Source organism: Mangifera indica, chromosome 2, assembly GCF_011075055.1.
Source record: "Mangifera indica cultivar Alphonso chromosome 2, CATAS_Mindica_2.1, whole genome shotgun sequence".
Classification (NCBI taxonomy): domain Eukaryota; kingdom Viridiplantae; phylum Streptophyta; class Magnoliopsida; order Sapindales; family Anacardiaceae; genus Mangifera; species Mangifera indica.
Genome location: NC_058138.1, coordinates 12,467,943 through 12,488,811, shown reverse-complemented (window position 1 = coordinate 12,488,811; position 20,869 = coordinate 12,467,943). Strand labels below are relative to the sequence as shown.

Below are 20,869 nucleotides of genomic sequence, written 5' to 3'. Positions count from 1 at the left end.
CGTACTGTCAGAGTTTAGTCAAGGGACATCATATTTTAAGCTTTTGTAACACCCGAAAAGACGTGTTAACTCGGACTCCCCACATAAAGGATGCAACAATTAAAAAATATACATGATATTCAAATTTAAACCGCACAATCCCAAAAATACATTTAGTAAAACATCATAATTTATTTCAACCAAAAGTATGTCTAAAAATTCATAAATACAAGCTCAAAGTGCATAATTATTTAAAACATAGATAACATAATCACCAAAAATATAAAATGGCCAAACTACCCCTTGCCTCATGCAATGACTCGTGTTTTCCCTCTAGCTTCCTTGTCGTTGCCCTGCTACTTTACAATTCTACCTATAAAGTTACAAAAAGAACACAATGAGTACAATACAGTCAATAGGTAGGTGGTCTCTCGGCACTAAACATATAACATAAATTATAACCATAACTAAGAATTTATGTCCCATATCAGATCTCAATGTGGTATTTCAAATGTTTTTCCAACATCTTGGATGCCCATTTGAATAATTTTGATGCCCAATGCCTAATCTCTAATAGAGGTGTCATTTTGGATGACTATTATTGTATGATGCATATCAGTAAGTGATAGAATAAGACATCATAGATATCAACCATAAGGTGCACATAGTACACTTATTAGTCAGGTTTTGGGTTATAGATATCATATCATAAGAGAAGTGAGACCCCGGGCCTCTCCCACAATCGTATAAGCATCTCATATGTTAAGATGTCTAGTGTCAGTGCATGCATGAGCATCCTAAATGCTAAAGTGCCCAACACTAGTGTATAATCATCAAATGGGTATCAAGGTCACACAGACTAACCCAATTGCTTTGATAGAATAACATAATATATCATTCCTAGTTTTTCATTTAGATTTTCTCTGGTCGAAGTCCAAGTCATCAAACATATAGTCGGACACCCCTATGATCCCTTTGTGCCATCAAACACATAGTCAAACATAGTTACCAAAAAATCACCTCATGTTAGCTTCGTTAAGGTATTACTAATTATCTCCTTATGATTATCCCTTCTATTGGTAAAATAGTCACTTTCACAATCATCTGAGAGAGTCGAAACTTCACCTTGGCTTTACTAATTTCATACACCTTTATTTATAATTTTCCTCAAATGTACATAGGGGTATACCCTATATACACAAGAGTGTATTGCTTAATCTACACAAGCATGCAAACCACACACATGGATATGTAACTTGGGAGCAAGATGTACAACTGTATGCCCCATACCACATGAGCATATACCTAGTCTCAAATTAACACATCAATGGACTCCTTTTTCATGGGGACTATTCATCTCCAAATATACATGACTGTGTGTTCCTTATGCACGGGTGCATAACATCTTTACTGCAGATTACTATTTCACCTATCTTTACATTTTCTATGTACCTATTTCGAATTTTAGGCACTTAAACTACCTCTAGTATATCATACAGACCTAAACATGAATCTTACACATTCTATGATGAAATATCTTTGAAATCTACAAGTCACACAAAAAAATAGTTAATTCATTATGCAAACATCATAATAGTTTTAGCCTCAATTTTAAACTACATAATCCTCACCTTAGACACCATTAATCTAGTTTTGTATTTGAATATTGCACAATCCAGTTTATCCAACTATCAATAACAACACATATATGAATACAATCATCCAGGGTTTAATTTACAATATAGATTTCATAACAATCAACATATACACATTCAACTTTACGAAATTCTCAAACACAAACCATACATCTTTTCTCATAGTTTGGTCATCATATACCAACTTTCATATTAAACACATGAAACATAATTGTTTGCCAAAATGTAAAATCCATCAAAAGTCACTATACTTACCTCTTTTTCGTAGTTCAAAAACAGTCTTCATGTGGCGAGGTTAATCTCTCTAAGGCTCTTTCGCAGCCTCCAGCTTCACTACCCTCAAAACCTCACACTTCTTTCTTTGTTTGGCTAAAAGAAAATGGTAGAACGGTGAGCCTAAATATGTCTGGGTTCTTTTATTTTTCATTGAAAATAACAATACACAATCGTGTAAACCATATACATAGGCATGCATATTGTTCCCATTAATGATAGTTTCTTAAAATTCAAATGTGTTGATTGTACACAGGCATGTATGCATCCCAAACTTAGCCAAATTCATACATCACATGGGAAAAGACTATTTTACCCTTGCCAACACACATGGATGTGTGGAATTTCTACACGACCATGTAAACCCAAAAATACTTGAACACAATTACACAAGCATATTAAAAAGCAAAAATACCGAATTAAACTTGGACGTACCTCAAGATATTACATTTCTCCCTTATTCATAAGAATTTCGTCCTTAAAATTCACTCGAACAGTCGTGAGAACCTTTGTCTCATGTCTTGCTTCATATCCTAGGTGGCCTTCTCAATCTGATGGTTCTTTTAAAGAACTTTTAATAAGTGGAATATACTTGTTTCTGAGTTGTTTAACATGTCTATCCAATATTTGAATCAGACACTCCTTATAGACTAGATTATCCTTAAGCTTTACGTCTTCAATCCTTAACACATGAGTCAGGTCATTTGTACAATAATGACATATTAAACATTTTGTGAATCTGGTTCATACTCATTAGTAACGCAAGTTGGTAGGTAACCTTTCCTACATGCTCTAGAATCTCAAAAGGTCTTACAAACCTCTGAGCCAATTTATCTTTCTATTTAAGCCTTATCATATGATAGTAGGCTACAATTCCCACAAAAATGTTATTACCCACATCAAACTTCAAGTCTTACCTCATCTAGTTTGTATAACTCTTTTAACGATCCTAAGCCTATTTCATCCTCCCTTGATCAATCTTAGATCCTCAATCATTTTTTGGGTTATTTCCGACCCTAAAGTTGTGCCAAAGTATGTCTCTCGCATAACTAAACCTAATGAATTGGTAATATATACATTCTCCTATAAAGTGCCTCACACAAAGCTATTTAGATAGTCGTTTGATAATTATTATTATATGCAAACTCTATTAGTAGTAACACATGAATCTAACTCATTTCCTAATCCAAACAACATGTTCTCAACATGTCCTTAATCTTTTGATTCACCCTCTCAGTCTACCTATCAGTATGAGGATTATAGATAGTACTATATATCAATATTATACCTATAAACCTCTACAAACATTGCTAGAATGCTCAAACAAATCTTGTGTCTCTTTCTAAACACAATTTGCTTAGGCATACCATAAAGTTTCACAATTTCCCTAACATAAACGTAACCCTAGTTATCAGGTTTAGTGTTATCCTTAACTAGAATAAAATATGTCAACTTGGTCAATTTATCCATAATTACTCATAAGGTGTTAAATCTACCTTTGACCCTCAACAAACCAACTGCAAAATATATAAAAATGTGTGTCTGTTTCTACTTTGAGATACTTTAAGACTATAACAAACTTGATGGTCTCTGATGCTTAGTTTTCACATATTGACACACCAAACACCTGAAAATAAAATCAAACACATTCTTTTTCATGCTAAACCACCAGAACGACTTTCTCAAGCCTTGATATATCTTTACACTCTCATAGTAGGTAGTGTAAAGGGAACCATAAGCCTTTGCTAGAATCTTACTCCTTAAATCATCAACATTGCGAATATAAACTTTGCCTCAAAACTTCAACACATCATTAGCAATATTGAACTCTAACTCAATACCCTTAAAATTATTTGCCTAATCTAATCAACCACTCATCTGCTAATTAAGCTATATGGATCTCATCCAACAAGGCCAACTAAATTCTTAATCCAACCATTAACCTAGTAACCAACTCTATTTGGTCTCTCACTAACTCTTGTTTTAACCCTCAACAAGTGGTAATCTAAGACAACATTAACTTCTTACTCAAGGCATCAGCTAAAATGTTAGTTTTACTTGAGTAGTACATGATATCACAATAATAATCCTTTTAACTCTTTCTGGGTGAAAAAGTACTTCACACTCTTATAATCCATGTAAATATTTGGTCTCTCATAATCACAATCCTTTCAACTCTTTACGGATGATGCCATCATATTTTTAATGCAAACACAATCTTAACCAATTTCAAATCGTGTTAATCTTTCAGCTATTGAGAGGTATACATCTTTACCTTTCTTTTTTGAATCAACATAACTCCTAGACCTTAATGAGACATATTGGTATACAAGTCATATTCCTCTACCTTAGTAGGTAATATCAAAACCAGTGTTGAAGTCAAGTTCCTCTTCAATTCTTGGAAGCTAATCTCACAAGCATCAAATTACTTAAAGGGAACATTGTTCCTAGTCAATTTAGTTCATGACCGAGGTAACCTTTGAAAGCCTTCCACAAACTATCTATAATAACTTGTCAATCCAAGAAAACTCAACACCTCCTTAGCTCTTTTAGGCCTTTGCCATTGTAATATAACCTTAACCTTACTTGGGTCCCTTGAGATATCATCAATCAATATAACATATCCCAAAAATGTCACATGATCCAATTAAAACTCACATTTAAAAAATTTGGCATATAACTGTATATGTCTCAATCTTTGTAACACAAATCTCAAGTGTTACTCATGATCCTCTTAAAACCTAGAATACACCAATATTTCATCAATGAACGCCATGATAAGCTTGTTAAGACAATCTTGAAAACTCTTATTCATCAAATCCATAAAGACTGTTAGAGTATTAGTCAACCTAAAATGTATCATTACAAATTCATAGTGCTCATATCTCGTCCTATATGCAATCTTCAAAATATCTTTCTCAGTAACCTAAAGTTGATGATACTTAGATCTCAAATCGATTTTAGAAAACACCGAGGCGTCTTTCAACTAATCAAAACAAATCATCAATCCTCGATAGTGGGTACATATTTTTTATTATCACCTACTTCAATTTAATGCAATCAATGCATATGTATATCGACCCATCTGTCTTTTTCACAAAAAGAATTAGTGTGTCTTTAGGTGAATGACTAGGTCTGATGAAAGCACTATCTTAAAGCTCCAACAACTACTTCTTCAACTCCTGTAGTTTGACTAGGGCTATTTTGTATGATCCTTAAAAGATAGGCATCATTTTAGAAGCCAACTTAATACTAAACTCCACCTTCCTTTTTAGTGCCAACTTTGACAAATTATAGGGAAACACATCTTGGAACTCACACAATGGTAATGGATTGAAAACTCATGTCTATCTCATTTGATTTATTTACCACATGCACCAAGTAACCCATACAACCCTTACTTGACATCTTCCTTACTTTGACACTTCTGATCATTATATTCAGCATACAACTCTCACCAAATGTTAACTCTTCACCATCATCCAAGTGAAACTGAACTTTTTTCTTTCTATAGTCTATCTCAACTCTATACCAACTTAGGAAGTTCATACCCAGAATTATGTTGAAGTTTGACATATCAAACATAATCGACCTCTCAAGAACATTGTCTCACCCAATAACATCTAAATACTTTGTATCTTATTCCTATCAAGAAATTTAATAAAGATACCATTAATTAGAGCAAACTCTAACCCTAGCCTCTATATAATTCCTTGTGCAATGAAATTGTGAGTAACATGAGAATCTAACAATACTTGCAAAAGACAATGAAAGGATTACTTACCTATGAAAATAAATAGGTTGGCCTCAACCTAGGTCTGAGTCCTTGCATAAACTCTCATTTGTCCTTCCCTAATAATCTACTCAATTGAGGCTAGTGTGATTACTATGCATTCATGAGCAAAGTGGTATGGTTGTTTGCATATGAAACATAGTCTCAGCCTTGTACACTCTCTAGCATGCTTAGGTCCACACCTACAATAGGAAATGAAGGTTATCTCACCTTGGCTGGTCTTCTTGTTGCGACTGTTTATCTCTCGGTTCAATATCTCAAACAAGCTTATCATATTCTCTAGTAACTCTAGTTACTCATTAGTTAGAACAATTTCGATCCCTATGACTCTCTTGAACTTCATAGACTAATGTTTGGTAGCCAAATTATAAAAAGGGTGAAGTTGTCCCCTATTACCACCCACCACAGTCTTTTGAACATCAACACCCATTTTATCCTATTAAGACGATAAATCCAAAACTAGTGGCTACTACTCAATTATGGGAGAAACTTGAACTGGCTATCCCACAATCTCCAAAGCCTCTTGGTTATCCTAAAAAACCTCTTGGATAATCCATCTGATAAATCATCTATCAATCTGAGGCATTGTAGCTACTCCAACATCTATCTTTGTGTCACGCCTTGGCTACCATCCTAGGTAGGGACCTTATTAGTATTAGTATTACTGACCAATCTTCTAGATTTCTTCATCTTGAAACCACACACATAAGCTTAGACAAATATACCATAAGTTGCAAGTTAAGTGATACCTAGAGCAATCAATGAGCAAGAATAGTTAATGTTATATGAGGGGCTACTTAAATTCTTATACACACTTAAATACTTGACATTTTTGGATTCCTAAAACCATGCTCTAATAGCAAAATGCAACACCCCTCTCTAAATATATATTCCTATATGAAATATGCACCTAAAGAGATATGTTAACATAAGCTCCCCATTAAAATGATACAACAATTAAGAAATATGCATGGTGTTCAAATTTAAACCCCACAATCACCAAAATGCATTCAAAAATATACCATAATTTATTTCAACCAACAACATGCCTAAAAATCCATAAATACAAGCTCAAAGTGTATAATTATTTAAAACATAGATAACATAATCTTCCAAAATTGATAATTATCAAAATGCCCACCTTATGTAACATACCCTATTAACCCACTGGCTCCCCTGTCATCGCCCTACTATTCCATAATTTTACCTGCAAAATAATAAAAGGAATTCAATGAGTGAAACACACTAAGTATGTGGCCTCTCCACAACAGACACACAACTTAAAACATAACCATAACTAAAAATTTTTGTCCTATATTAGATCTTAGTGTGGTATTTTGAATGTTCTCCTAGAATCTTAGATGTCTATCTAAATAATTTTGATTCCTAGTGTTTAATCTCTAATGGTGGTATCATCTTAAATGACTATTATTGCACAATGTATATTGACACCCTAAATGACCAGTGAAACATAAAATATCCTAGATGTCAATCATAAGGTATACCTAGTATACTTGTCTGCTGAGCTTTTCAAGTTATGGATATCATATCACAAAAGGAATAAGACCCCGAGCCATTCCCACTATCATACAAGTATCTTATATGCTAATACGTCTAGCATCGATATGTGTACGAGTATTTTAGATGCTAAGGTGTCCAACACTAATGCATAATCATCAAATAGGTATCAAAGTCACAACAATTAGCCTAATTTCTTTGACAAAATAACATAATACATCATTTCTAATTTTTTACTTGGATTTGTTTCGACCAAGGTTTATGTCACCATGCATACAGTTGGGCACCTCTATGATTCCTTTATGCTATCAAGCACACAATTGGACATGGTTACTAAAATATCACCTCATGTTAACTTCATTAGAGTCTTACTAATTATCTCCTCATGATTATCCCTCCCAGGGGTAAAATAATCATTTCTATAGCATTTATGAGTGTCAAAACTTTGCCCTAACATTACTAATTTATTGCACCTTTATTTATAACTTCCCCCAAATGTATAGGTGTACTGCTTAACCTATACGGGGCATGCAAACCATACATACAAGCATGTAACTTGGGGCAAGATACATGATCGTGTGTCTCATACCATATAGGTGTGTTTTTAATCGCAAACTAACATCCTAATGGATTCCTTTTGCATGAGGATTGATCATCCCTAAATATACACAGTCATGTATTACCTATTCATGAGTATGTAATATCTTTACTATGATTAGATTTTGCCTATCTTTGCCTTTTCTAGCTACTTACTTCAAATTTCAAGCATCCAAACTACCTTTAGTAGCATCATATCAAACCTAAACGTGAATCTTACACATTCCATGGCGAAATATCTTTGAAATCTATAAGTCATACCAAATAATAGTTTATTCATTGTACAAATATCATCACAATTTTAGCCTAAGTTTTAAACTGCATGATCCTCACCTTAAGACACCATTAATCTAGATTTGTATTCAAATATTGCACAATCTAATTTATCCAACTATCAATAACAACGCATCTATGAATAAAATCATCCAAGGTTTAATTTACTATATAGATTTCATAACAATCAACATATATACATTCAACTTTGTGAAATTCTCAAACACAAACCATGCACATTTTCTTATAATTCGATCATCATACTAACTTTCATATTAAACACATGAAACATAATTGTAGCACCAAAATGTAAATCCATCAAAAGTCATCATATTTACCTTTTTTTTGTAGTCCACAGGCGATCTTCACATGGTAAAGTTAATTTCCCTAAGGCTTTTTTGCATCCTTTGGCTTCACTAGCCTCAAAATCTCACACCTCTCTCTATTTGGCTGAAAAAGAAGTGGTAAAATGGTGAGCCTAAATGTGTTTGGGTTCTTTTTCAATGAAAACAATAATACACAACCGTGTAAACAATATATAAGGGCATGTATGTCGTTAACTATTAATGGCAATTTCTGAAATCACTACAAAACTAATCTTTATTGAAAATTCATACATCACATAGGAAAATGCTATTTTAGCCTTGCCAACACACAAGTGGGCGTGTGGCCTTCCATATGGCTGTGCAAATCCAAAAATACTTAAAACACAATTACAGAAGCATATTAAAAAGGCAAAAAGATCAAATTAACCTTAGACATACCTGAGGGTCTTACTACTTTCACATAATTTTTATGGTCCACTTAAAGTTTTACAAATGAGGGTTCAATGGCATAAAAGCTAGATTTACCAATTAATTAAAAAATTCATCCAATCTTCCATTTGTCCCTTTTGAAACCATGTCTATGATTGGTTTCCAAAGTTGCCTTAGTGTTGCCACTCACTATGCATAATGGGCAAGGACTAATTCCTTCGTGGGCTATGGTGAGGTTTCATACTATTTGACATTTTGGCAAAAGTATGGAGCAAATTTTGGTATAGTGGCAAGGATTACTGGTAGAGGAAGCATCATGGGAGAACACTACTAAAATAGTAGTTGTGCAAAGTTCATTCATTTCCAAGCTTAGGGACTAGGTTATGCCAAATTATAGGGACAAAGCTAGAAAAAAGAGGCAACAAAAATAAAATTTGAAGAGAAAAAGGCAACTTCCATTTTGGCTCAAAGATTATAAAGTTTGGAATCAGATGTTTATAATAGGAAATAATATTATGAGTCAGTAATTTATTTCAATTTTATGTCTTTTACATTAATACCACTAAGAAAGTTGAGATAACCTCACATTTTTAGATTCCGCAAGAGAATGGAATTTGTGTTCCTGAATGTTATATAATTCTTAACAAATATGAATAAAGGCAATAAATAAAAATTTCAACAAATTATCACTTCCTTCTTTAATTCTTGGAGGTAATACTCCTTCCTATAAAGTACATTATTTTTAACAGAAAATGATTAGAAGATTTAATGGAAGATAATAATAAGTGTAACACTCACAACTACATCTCAAAGATATTCTGGTTATTTTTATTTGAGATTTTTTTAAAATTTTATTGCAGTGGTGTTGAACAGTTATTCGTAGAGAATGAACACTTGTTTTATGTCTATGTGTCATTCATATTGGATGAATGATCGCTTAAAGACAAGAAAGTAATTTATATGTCTTGAATGTCTACTCTAGTAAACTTGATTTAAATGGGATATGTAACACATAGGGTAAAGTACAACTAAATCTAATAATTCATGTGTATCATTATCAATATACAATTATGTACTCTCAAATAAACATGGATAAGACAACATCATATAATTTGAATAGCATCAAACTTTATTAATAATAATAATAAAGTACTCTAAATGACATTGTCAAGCATTATAAAATAAAATCCACCATCATCTATATGCACTAAACAAAATCTATCAAGTCATAATCATATCATAAATGGCAACCAATCAAGCCTATAAGTCCATCAACCACATGTCACTCTATCGCTGATCAATAATCATATCGTCGTTAAGGTTGGATTTAAAGTGACTCGAGTTTGAAACAAGTTTTGCTCAAACGAGGCTAAATATGAATATGAGGTAAATGAACACGAACCTAAATATGATATAAGGAGTAGTAGGAAAAACAAACCCAAGCTCAAACTTAAGCAAAGATTGTGCTTGGCTCGTAAGCCAAGCACGACTCATATCATTAAAAAAATTAAAAGGAACGGTATCGTTTAGGGGAAATTTAGAAAACCTAAATTTATCTCCTAAAAGAATTCCAAGCCTCTAATAGTCCAACTCTAACTCCAAGCTTTGTCACTTCAGTTTCCTTAGCACTGCCTCTTTTAGTTTCCTTACCTGACAAGATTCACTAGTTCCACCTTCTCTAGTTTTCTCACCTAACATGACTTCTTCTTTTCCAAAACCCTAAGGTATAATCTACTGTCACAACCATACATGGTCGTACTTGCTCAATGTACAGGCGTACATGATGTCAAAAATCTCATCTAATGCCACAGAGGGTCATGTATGCATTGTCACATTTTTGTCCACTAACAAAATTCTATTTAAGAGAAGGGATTCATGAGAGTATGTTTCAAAACGTACGAGCATTTATTTTTACTATTCTAGCCTATGTACACCCATGACCATGCAAGACATGACCATACATGGCATCTTGAAATTTGAATACCAGGTATTCTTAGTTAGATTTACTATGCATTCAATTTTTCTAACACTTAAAATCATCAAGGCAAAAATAACATTCAAGCAATATCAAAATCACCATACATAATCAATCTTTAACTGATCTCTACAGGTTCTTGGATTAATAGTTCATCCAACAAGAATCTTATCTTTCTAGCAAATAATTTGAAGAACTTCAACAAGAACAATTCAAGATTTATCAAAGAAGTTGAAAAGACATCTTGATGTACCTATTTTCCACGTAGGCAAAGTTTGGAGTCAAGTCTACCTTCTTTCTTCAATTGCTCAATCGTTGAAATTCTTCCTTCATGTTAAATTATTCCTGTCTATAGCTTGAAGTCTTTCCTCTCTCAAAATTTTGCACTCTCTCAATTTAATTCAATGGAAGAAAAATCAAGGTTTTATATACATATATATATATATATATATATATATATATATATATATATATATATATATATATATATATATATATATATATATATATATCCTCTTTCAATTAGGACTTCCTCTTTAATTAGAGTCCCTACAATAAAATAAGGTACAATCATACATCTTAAGGATATACGGGCATACATCTTCTTTTTCTTGCTAGCATGGTAGCTTGAATGGGTTACTAACATAATGTACCATGTACGAGCATGCATCTACTATGCACGATTGTACGTCAAGCCAAAATAAAATTATAATATTTGGTTTTAGCCTAATCTATTCTAGATCCAAATTTAAGTTTATGAAAGTGACAATTATGCCTCTAAAGCATACCTAAAGTTGTTACATGATAACTGTGTAACACCCCTTTTTTGATACATATCTCTACATGGAATATGGTCCGGAGGGATATGTATTACCTAATTTCTAAAATTTTTAAACATAAATTCAATGCATGATTAAATATCCAAGCATGCAAAAAGGTAATAAAATAAATATTGAAATACCTCATTAATTGATTTTCAAAATAAAATTGTTTAAAGGTTAATATCAATAATTATTGTGCATAATTTAATTATAAAACTGAAATTGAGTGTCAAAATATATTATATAAAAGAAATATAGAAATGACTATTATGTCTCTCACCTTCGTGCAACTGCCCACTAGACCATTAAATCCCTCATTTGTCTCACTACTCACCTCCACTTGAAAAACATATACAACGAAATGTGTGAGTGAAAAACAACCAATAGGTTGTTGGACTCTTAGTACCCTGATTAATATAAGTAATATTGATAAAGCTAGCGTTCCATTTGCAAATCTGAATGTGGTCATTGGTCGACACTCTCGTGCCTTAACATAGGCCATCTATAAAGGTTACCAAGGCTTAAGTTGAAAGCATAAGACACTTTACGTGTTACTTACTATTGTGTTTTGCACACATGTCATGCAACCTGTTAGACTAGTTAATTAGGACATACTAGTCACACGGGAAAGAATCTATAGCAGTCCCTTCTCTTATCACATAAGTTAATTAAAACTATTGTCTAAACCATCTAAGGATAGTCCTTACCATGGATACATATACAATACATCTTGCTGATCACGTGAGAAAATATCTAAAAAGCCATTATCCTTACCATGCACACCTAAATGAACTAAGCGGTTATGCATCTTAATGTCAAGTGCATGATGCATCTCATGGGTATCCAACTCTATTGTTTTAATGTATCTTGTCACTTATGCACACAGTTGGTGGCTATTTAGATATGAATTACTTTTCTTAACTTTTTTGATTTTTGACCCTAATCTGATTCGGTCGGGGTCTCTTGTCGTCTTCCACATGCTCAGTTACTCTTTCTAATTTTATCCGGTTCGTCCTATTTGTTAAAGTCTCTTATTCTTTCCTTTTTCTTTTTCTTTCCCTTCATTATACTTGAACTAAGGTAAAATAGTCTTTTTAACTGACTACATAGGTATGTGCCTAAGGTGCACCCCCGTGTGCCTCTTTTTAAGTGTAGTGTCCATTTTTGAAAGGTCACACATAAGCGTGTCTCAAATCACACAATCATGTGTGACTTTCTTTAGAACGAGCACACGAAAATTATAGAATTTTTTAATTTAAAATAAGGATGAACGAATGTGTATAAGGCCATACGCAGTTGTGTTAAGCTTAAACGAGCATTCATATGGTCCTTTAACTAATAGTTGACTAATGATGTTAAGCTTCATCATCATCCATGATTGTTCACCCCTAAGCTAATTGTTCATCTTGATACACCATAAACAAATGTCTATCCCATACTGAATGATTATTCATGATGATGCACGAGGAAGTATTTTCATAAACAATAATGAACAGATGCCCATGCATGTATGGAAAACCATTCATCAACATTTGGAAATCACTAACCTACTGGTTCCTACAACTTTCGACCACAATATTGCAACCCACACATAAGTATTCATTTAAACCAATCTTTAAACATCCTAGCATGCCTCCTCATCAACTGTAAACTTAAATATGCATCAATTATCACAAATCACAAACTCACACATTCAACTTCAATGACTTTCAATTGCAATATCGATACACACATACATATACAAAGTTCGAACAATCAGATTATCAAAGTTCATCTTACAGTAAAACTATTTCAACCAAACGCATCAAAGTAGCTAATATCATCATCAAACTTAAAAAAAAAAAAAAAGATTATCTACTTAGCCTAATTTAGACAAAAGCTATACTTTTTTGCATGGCATGGCTAGCTCTGGCGTCTCCTAAAAATATGCATAATTTGGTTCAAATCATAAAACTAGATTGAACCATTTAAAAATTACAATTTGATTTGGTGTGGTTTAGTTTGTTAGATGGTTTAGTTTTGGTTGATAAATTAAAAAAAATAGTTTTCAGTTTGGGTTATGATTTCAACAATTTTTAAACCAAACAAAACTGTAAATCATATTATTTTAAAGTAAATATATAACTATATTTGATAGAATTTTTCAATAAGCAATTCGATATATCGATTTTTTATGTTTATTTTATTATTTTCTTTATGTGTGTGTGTGTACTACAAAATTAATGCTTTGAATGATTGTTCATTTCCCATAAACAGTTGTTCCTTCAGTTATCCAAGGTATGACCTAAAATCATTGGGAAAATGATTCTTATCCAATTTCAAATTCGTCAAACTGATGAACAGGCATGCATTCCCCTATGCACAGTCGTTCATCTTTCCATACCTAGCCATTTTCATGTAGCCAACACGAAATGACGATTTTGTCCTTCTAAAAGGCATGAACAAGTGTCCACCCCATGGTGCACATCCCTTCCAACTCTCAAACAATAATTATATAATTTAATCTCCCCATAGTCGAAGGAAATGCATAAAGATATAAATACTTACATGTGAGTGTTATAGTAGTAGTTTTGAAATTATTGAGAAATGGTGAAACTTTGAAGTTAATTTGTGGTGAATTGATAAATCAATGCATTAATATGAATTATGGCATGCTATATATGGTACCATAATGATTTTTGTGACCTAGGTACTTAAAGCCTATAATTTTGATGCATTAGGGCATAAAACAATAGCTAAAAAATATAAATTTTGAGTTACAAACATGATATAGAGCATGTTCATTATGACAAAAGGTAATTCTATCTCTAAGGTTGAAGATGAACAATTAACTATTCATAAGAGATGAACAGTTATTAATAGAAGAAGTAGCAAACTGTCATTACAAAGATAGTATTGCCTGTTCACAACCTAAGAAGGAAGTATAGTCATTCATAAGCCCTAAACAATTGTTCATGAAGCTATTTCATTATATATGAAATGTTATGTATTAAGCTTTATGTACTAAGGCATATGAATAAGTTGTATCTTTAAATTATGTGTCAAGGGTTATTATATTATATTGTTTATCGAACATGACCGTAAAATGATGATCACATGGGCATTGATATGCAGTCAATGATATATCGTAAATTATACTAGTGTATAAATCTTTTGACCTGAGATATCATAGTTGCACTTCGCTCCCAGACATACGGTTCATATGGTGTATACCATAGGGCTAATCGTGTCTTGTTTAAAAGTTAAGTTGATCATATATTGCTTGAGCGAAAGGACAAGTAATGATCATACAAGGATCCATAGACTCAACTGCTCCCAAGTTCCCTTACTAATATCAAGAAACATGAAAATCTAAGACACTGGCTAGTGCAGATAAAAGTGTACATGAAAAGAGTTTGTGGCACATTTTGATGCATTGCTTGATATTCTAAGAGAATAACTATTGGATTTTGATATTTCATGAACCCAAGTTTAATCAGCATGTAACGACAAAGGGATTAGACTACATGGTAAGTATGAGTAAAAAATGTTCATTTGACATTATATGAAGTTTGTACTTCATTGTGATGTAGGGGTCATGAGACATTGCTAGATGACATCACATGATCAGTGGGAGCTTCGTTTTGTAGCAAAAAATGAAGTATATCGGTTAACGATAGTTTTGGGTTATACAGTGATATAACAAAACGTACTGTCCAATATAGGGCCCACGACTATGTCACTATGAACCTTGAAGGTCACACTCATATTTCAAGGAAGAAAATGGTCTTATGAAGATGAAAATATTTATCCACGGACGGCTAGCACTTTCCGAGGATAAAAATAATGCTTTTCAGATAAGATTAAGAAAAAAGGAAAATTGTTATTTTACACTTTTGAAATTTTTTAGAAAGTTGAATACATAATTTTGGGCACAAATTATTCAACATGTGTCAAAATATTAGTTACTTTTAATTATAAACCAATAGAAAATGGACACATGATTAACTTAATAAATATCAAGTTTAAGCTTAAAAATGGTAGAGAAGAATAAAAAAAAATAGAGAGTTTTTCCTTTTCTTCTTCCTTTAGCCGTGAAAGCCTCCATTTTTCTTCCTTGAAGGGTGCAAGTCAAGAGATCACTTATTTTAGTGATTCAAGCTTCCGAACTTCAAATTAAATTACAAGGTATAAGGTAGTTTACATATTTCTATGTTTTATTTCTTGAAACAACATGTAAATTTTATATTACCATTGTTACATATGATGTGAACATGATCTACCTGATTTAATTTTATTAACAAAATCATAAAATGTGCACTAAAACATATGAATGAGAAGTACTCTTAATCTATGTGAAATAACATGAGAGAATATATAAAAACCTTAATATATGTGAAATAAGGTGAATTAATCAGTGTGAACTAAGCTGCACATTAAGAAATATGAGAATGACTAAGAATATAAGGAATAAGCCACAGGTTATATGATTTGTGGCCAAAAGTTAAAATTTGAGTCATTATTGCATAATCTTTGACTCAAAAGAGATTGAAGATATGTCAATACTGTGTGTTGTTTGGCATGAAGCCACTACTATATGATCTGTGGTGAAAGGATAAGTTGAGAAGTCAAAGCTTTGTGATCTTTAGCATGAGATTGAGGATACATGTTATTATTGTGTTGATCTTTAACATGATGTGCTACTATTGTGTGATTCTTGGCATGAGTTCATAAGTCAATTTTATGTGATCTTTAACTTATGAAACCAAATGTGAAAACATAAAGGTTGTCAAATGACATGATGACACTCATAAGATACTTTATGCACATGCCCATTATAAGAGTATCATAGTAAGGTGTCAATCTAGTAGTCCATGTGTATTGAGTGCCTGGAAAGGGGAGTAGAACAAATTTATTCCTCACATGGCCAATGAAATGTTTCATGCACACACTTATAATTTGGAGCACTTTATGGTGATTTTTGTAGTCCATGTCTATTATGTGAATGGAAAGGGTGATTGTGAGAGTTTATTTCCTCATGTGGCTAAGGTTTCTACACATTTGCGACCTAGCCTAGCTAGCAAAACTAACTAAAATCTTATGCTTGCGATAGAAAGTAATATCCTTGCTTTCATGAGGAGAAAATGATAAGTTGTGGTGTATTGTGATTGTGAAAAGGGATAAGAGAGGAGCCTTAATGACTTTAGTTGTGTGCAATAATACAATAGATAGTGTAAAATGGAACGATAAGATGTTTATTGATACAATAAGTGTAAGTTAAGGTATTATACTAGTGTAGTAATACACTTGACAGTGTAAACTGGAACTATAAGATGTTTATTAACGAGTTAATTCTATGACAAGGTATCATATAGGTCACTCATTTACTAAGTGTTTAACACGCATTTATTCCTTATGACTGCTTTACAAGTAGAAGATAATTCATGTGAGGTTATAAGAGGAGCAAAAGTCAACAAGGTATGTGCACAAATTTTTCATGCATTCTAATCATAAAATTTAGAATATGCAATGGAATAAATTTGAAAATTTGCATGAAATCATGTTCCTCATGATCAAGGGACAATTACGCACGTAAAGGGAAAGGTTAGAAATCTTCATGTCTATGTTTGACAACTCCTCCTCTTTAAATCCACCCTAAATCCATCTTAGGTTAAAATGCTTCCTCCATTATTCCAATGAGGCCTTACTCAACCACACGAGAGCTCGACATCGACCAAGGGACAAATAGGTACTAGCTTGTGATTTATGGAGTTGAGTATATCAAAGGGATCAGAAGAAGAAATTGAAAAACAAAATCTTCTCCTTCCCTAGAGAAAGATGGCTAGAGAAATAGTGTGTTTTTTTCTCAAAAGCTTGAAAGAGTGACTAGGGTTATGTTATGTTATGAATTCATATCATAACTATGTAGCAAGAAAATGGAAATGTCGAAGCATCAAAATGCAAAAATGTGAAAACAGAAATGTTAAAACCTATTTTTTCAAAAATATAGGAAATGGAATCATGGAGAAACATATTAATATTAAAAATATAGGGTCTTTATAAATACGAATTTTTTATAAAAAAAATTTATAGTAACCTGTATTTTTATTTAAAAAAATACAACAATTGCACATTTTGTCTACTTCTAGGAAGTATTTACAAACCTAGATTAATATAAATAAAATCTAAAGTTGTCAACATTACAAAATATATTCCACATCTAAATTGAAAAAAAAAAAAACCATGAATATAAATCAATATGACAATAAGAGCAAATAATGTCCATCGTTTTTTAGAAAACCCAAAGATGAGCAACTCCAAGAGCCATGAAGAATTTTGCTTGTAAATGTTCCAGCAGGAGACAGTGAAACACTAGGAAAAAAATCAGACAACTACATCGGTAAGACAAAATGCCTGAAAGGTAACAACACATAAAATTAAAACATCACAACTAACTATTTGCTTCTTCATACCAACAAGGTTACCATATATTCTTATACCATTTATTAAATCTCTAACCTTATGGTTTCTCTTAGTTCCTAAATGCTAAAATCAAAATTGCAGCAAAATATTAACCTTACAGGACTCAGATGCATGCGAACCTTAGAACAAGAGTTACAAGATTGCTCTACATGTGTAGAATAAAATACAGAAAATATATGCGAGCAACATTGTAGTCTCTACAGCACTCAGATTCTCAAATGCTAAATCCAATGAAGAATTCTCAATCGGATATGAAGAATAGCGCACCAGATTAGATGCACTGATGAATACGGCTGTTTTAGACTTTGCCGAGATTCCGAGACATCGAGGACGGTCAAGAGTTAAGACACCGGAGATGGAGAAGAGTCCAAACGACTAGGATGGAGAGGAGAGGGTTAGGTCACGATGTAAAATGTAAATTGCAGAGTAAATTGGGAACGAATTGTATTCCTTATTTACCATGTGAAACGTGTTTCTTTTCCATATTTGTGTTTCATATTTCTTTTAGAGTATCGAAAAGGCCCCAAAATGTCCATCACAGTGTCCGGTCATTTCGATTTGGCTAAAGAACTATTTCACCCGCAAGTTTAGTTGCATTGTCAAAGTTACACTTACGGATTTAAAAAACCTAAAGTCCTACCCTTTGACCAATTGAGGTTAAAATTTTCTATTAGAGCAGGGATAAAATTGTCATTTTACTAATAATATTAAAAAATATAAAATTTATTGCATTTTCCTTCTGAAGTTTTAAAAACTAACATTTTATCTCTCCTAAAGTTTTTTAATTTTAAAAACTCATATTTTTCTCCCAAAACTTTAGAATTTTTTTCCCCTTCGATCACTTTCTCTGATGATTTGGAAAGAATGATGAAGTCTCTTCATTGACAAAAATATCTACGCAAAAAGATGTCAAATCTCTTTGTAGATGAATAGATCTGGATCTCTTCCTTAATGAAGAGATCTAGTTCGTCTCCAACAAAGAGATTCTAGATCTCTTCATCTCCAAAGAGATTTGGAATGACTTCGATCACATCTTGTCAGATTTCTTTGTCAACGAAAAGATTCGTTTCAGATTTATTTATGAACGTTGACCAACGGTTTAAAGTGGAGAAGAGAGGTCATCGATGCTAGAGGTGGTGGTTGAAGAGGTGAACAAAAAATTTAGAGGGGGAATTTGACTTTTCAAAGTTAAAAAACTTTAAGTATGAGTGAAATTGTTAGTTTTTAAAATTTAGAAGAGAAAATATAATGAATTTTATATTTGTTTAATATTATTAATAAAATAACGATTTTACCCTCACCTCTAACAGAAAATTTTAAGGGCAATTACGTCATCGGTGAGACTTTAGGTTTTTTAAAATCTGTGAGTGTGACTCTAGGAATGTAACTAAACTTGGGTGGGATATAGTCCTTTGGCCTTTCGATTTTCAAAACATTTCATAAACACAAAAACGCAACATTAGGCAAGATACCTCTTACAGTGATATTCGACTATCTCAAGAGACACGAAGTGCACGTTACAAGATGAGATATTAGAGGCGTTGTACCTCTTTCGCCTTGGTAACATGCAAATGATTCACATTGAATACTTTTGAAAGCTAACTGTGAGATTACACACACAGATGGTGGGAGATTAACAAGAGGCAAGTATAGTGCTAATTTCGCCAAGTGTGCCTTATATGACTATGAGCCCTAAGGTGCAAACAGACTTGAGATTAGGGCAGAGGAGAAGAAGGGTGAAATAGTTGACTTTTATTTTCATGAAAAAGTTAATCAATAAAGTGTATTCTCATCCTTTTATTGAATCTATTACAATATGTTTCGGATTTTACTAACAAAATTGATAGATTAGTGGAAAAATCGACCTGTTAAAGGTAATGGGTAAAACATACTTCCAATAAAGTTTGGGTGGGACCTAGTATTTAACCTATTTTTGCGTTAAAGTTAAAAAAAGGGTGAACAAGAATCATTTGACTGTTAATTAATAATACAACATGAAAAGTACCCCATTCACTATCAGTGACTCAGTCAGCAAGAAGGACGCGTGAATCTGAGGATTCTTCGTATCATCTTCGCAGACTCAATCATTTCATAGTTTAACACCAAGACGCCAGAGCAGACCGGGCTATCCACTCTCATTATTTATATTTAATTATTGTGATTTTCATGCCCTCACTAACACAACAGTCACGCCGTTACTTTTATCTAACTTATTTTTTGTTCTTTCTCTGTTCCACTTAAACAATAAAGTGCTAATTATTAAATTTACCATTTGAAAGGACCCATAAGATTTTAATCGGCACTCAATAACTTATATGAATATAGTTAATCTCAGTGAATAATATCAATCAATTCTCAGTCAAAATCTACATAATCAACCCAAATGCTTGAATAAATTGAGATATGAAAATATATAGTTGATTATTGTGTTATTTATATCAATGATTTTAAAGATTTTAAAGGAAAAAATTGTTATAATCGAAAATGAAAGTAAATTAATGAGGTAAAAGTGATTCAACCCATAATACTCCTGCTAGACTAAAATGCAATTTTTCATAATAAGTATAAAGTAATATTTTTTATAATGGCGTAAAATAATATTTTTCATAATAGGGTAAAATGATATTTTTCATAATAAAGGTTAAATTATATTGTTTCCAAAATCAAGAACTCTAAACTCTACATCGGTATCTTTAAAACCTAAATCATAAATCGTAAACCTTTACCTTACTTGACTTTTAAGTGGAGTGAAGAAAGATTATTCTCTT

At 32.4% G+C, this 20,869-nt stretch overlaps 1 long non-coding RNA gene across 1 annotated transcript; it reads right to left on the bottom strand.

Moving 5' to 3' along the window:
• Positions 1-216: 216 nt before the first annotated feature.
• LOC123198001 lies at positions 217-18,542 on the bottom strand. Its single transcript, XR_006497951.1, has 4 exons — positions 18,369-18,542; positions 8,427-8,538; positions 6,842-6,907; positions 217-352 (listed from the first exon to the last, which is right to left on the bottom strand). It is a non-coding gene; the product is annotated as an uncharacterized LOC123198001 (long non-coding RNA).
• Positions 18,543-20,869: the final 2,327 nt, after the last annotated feature.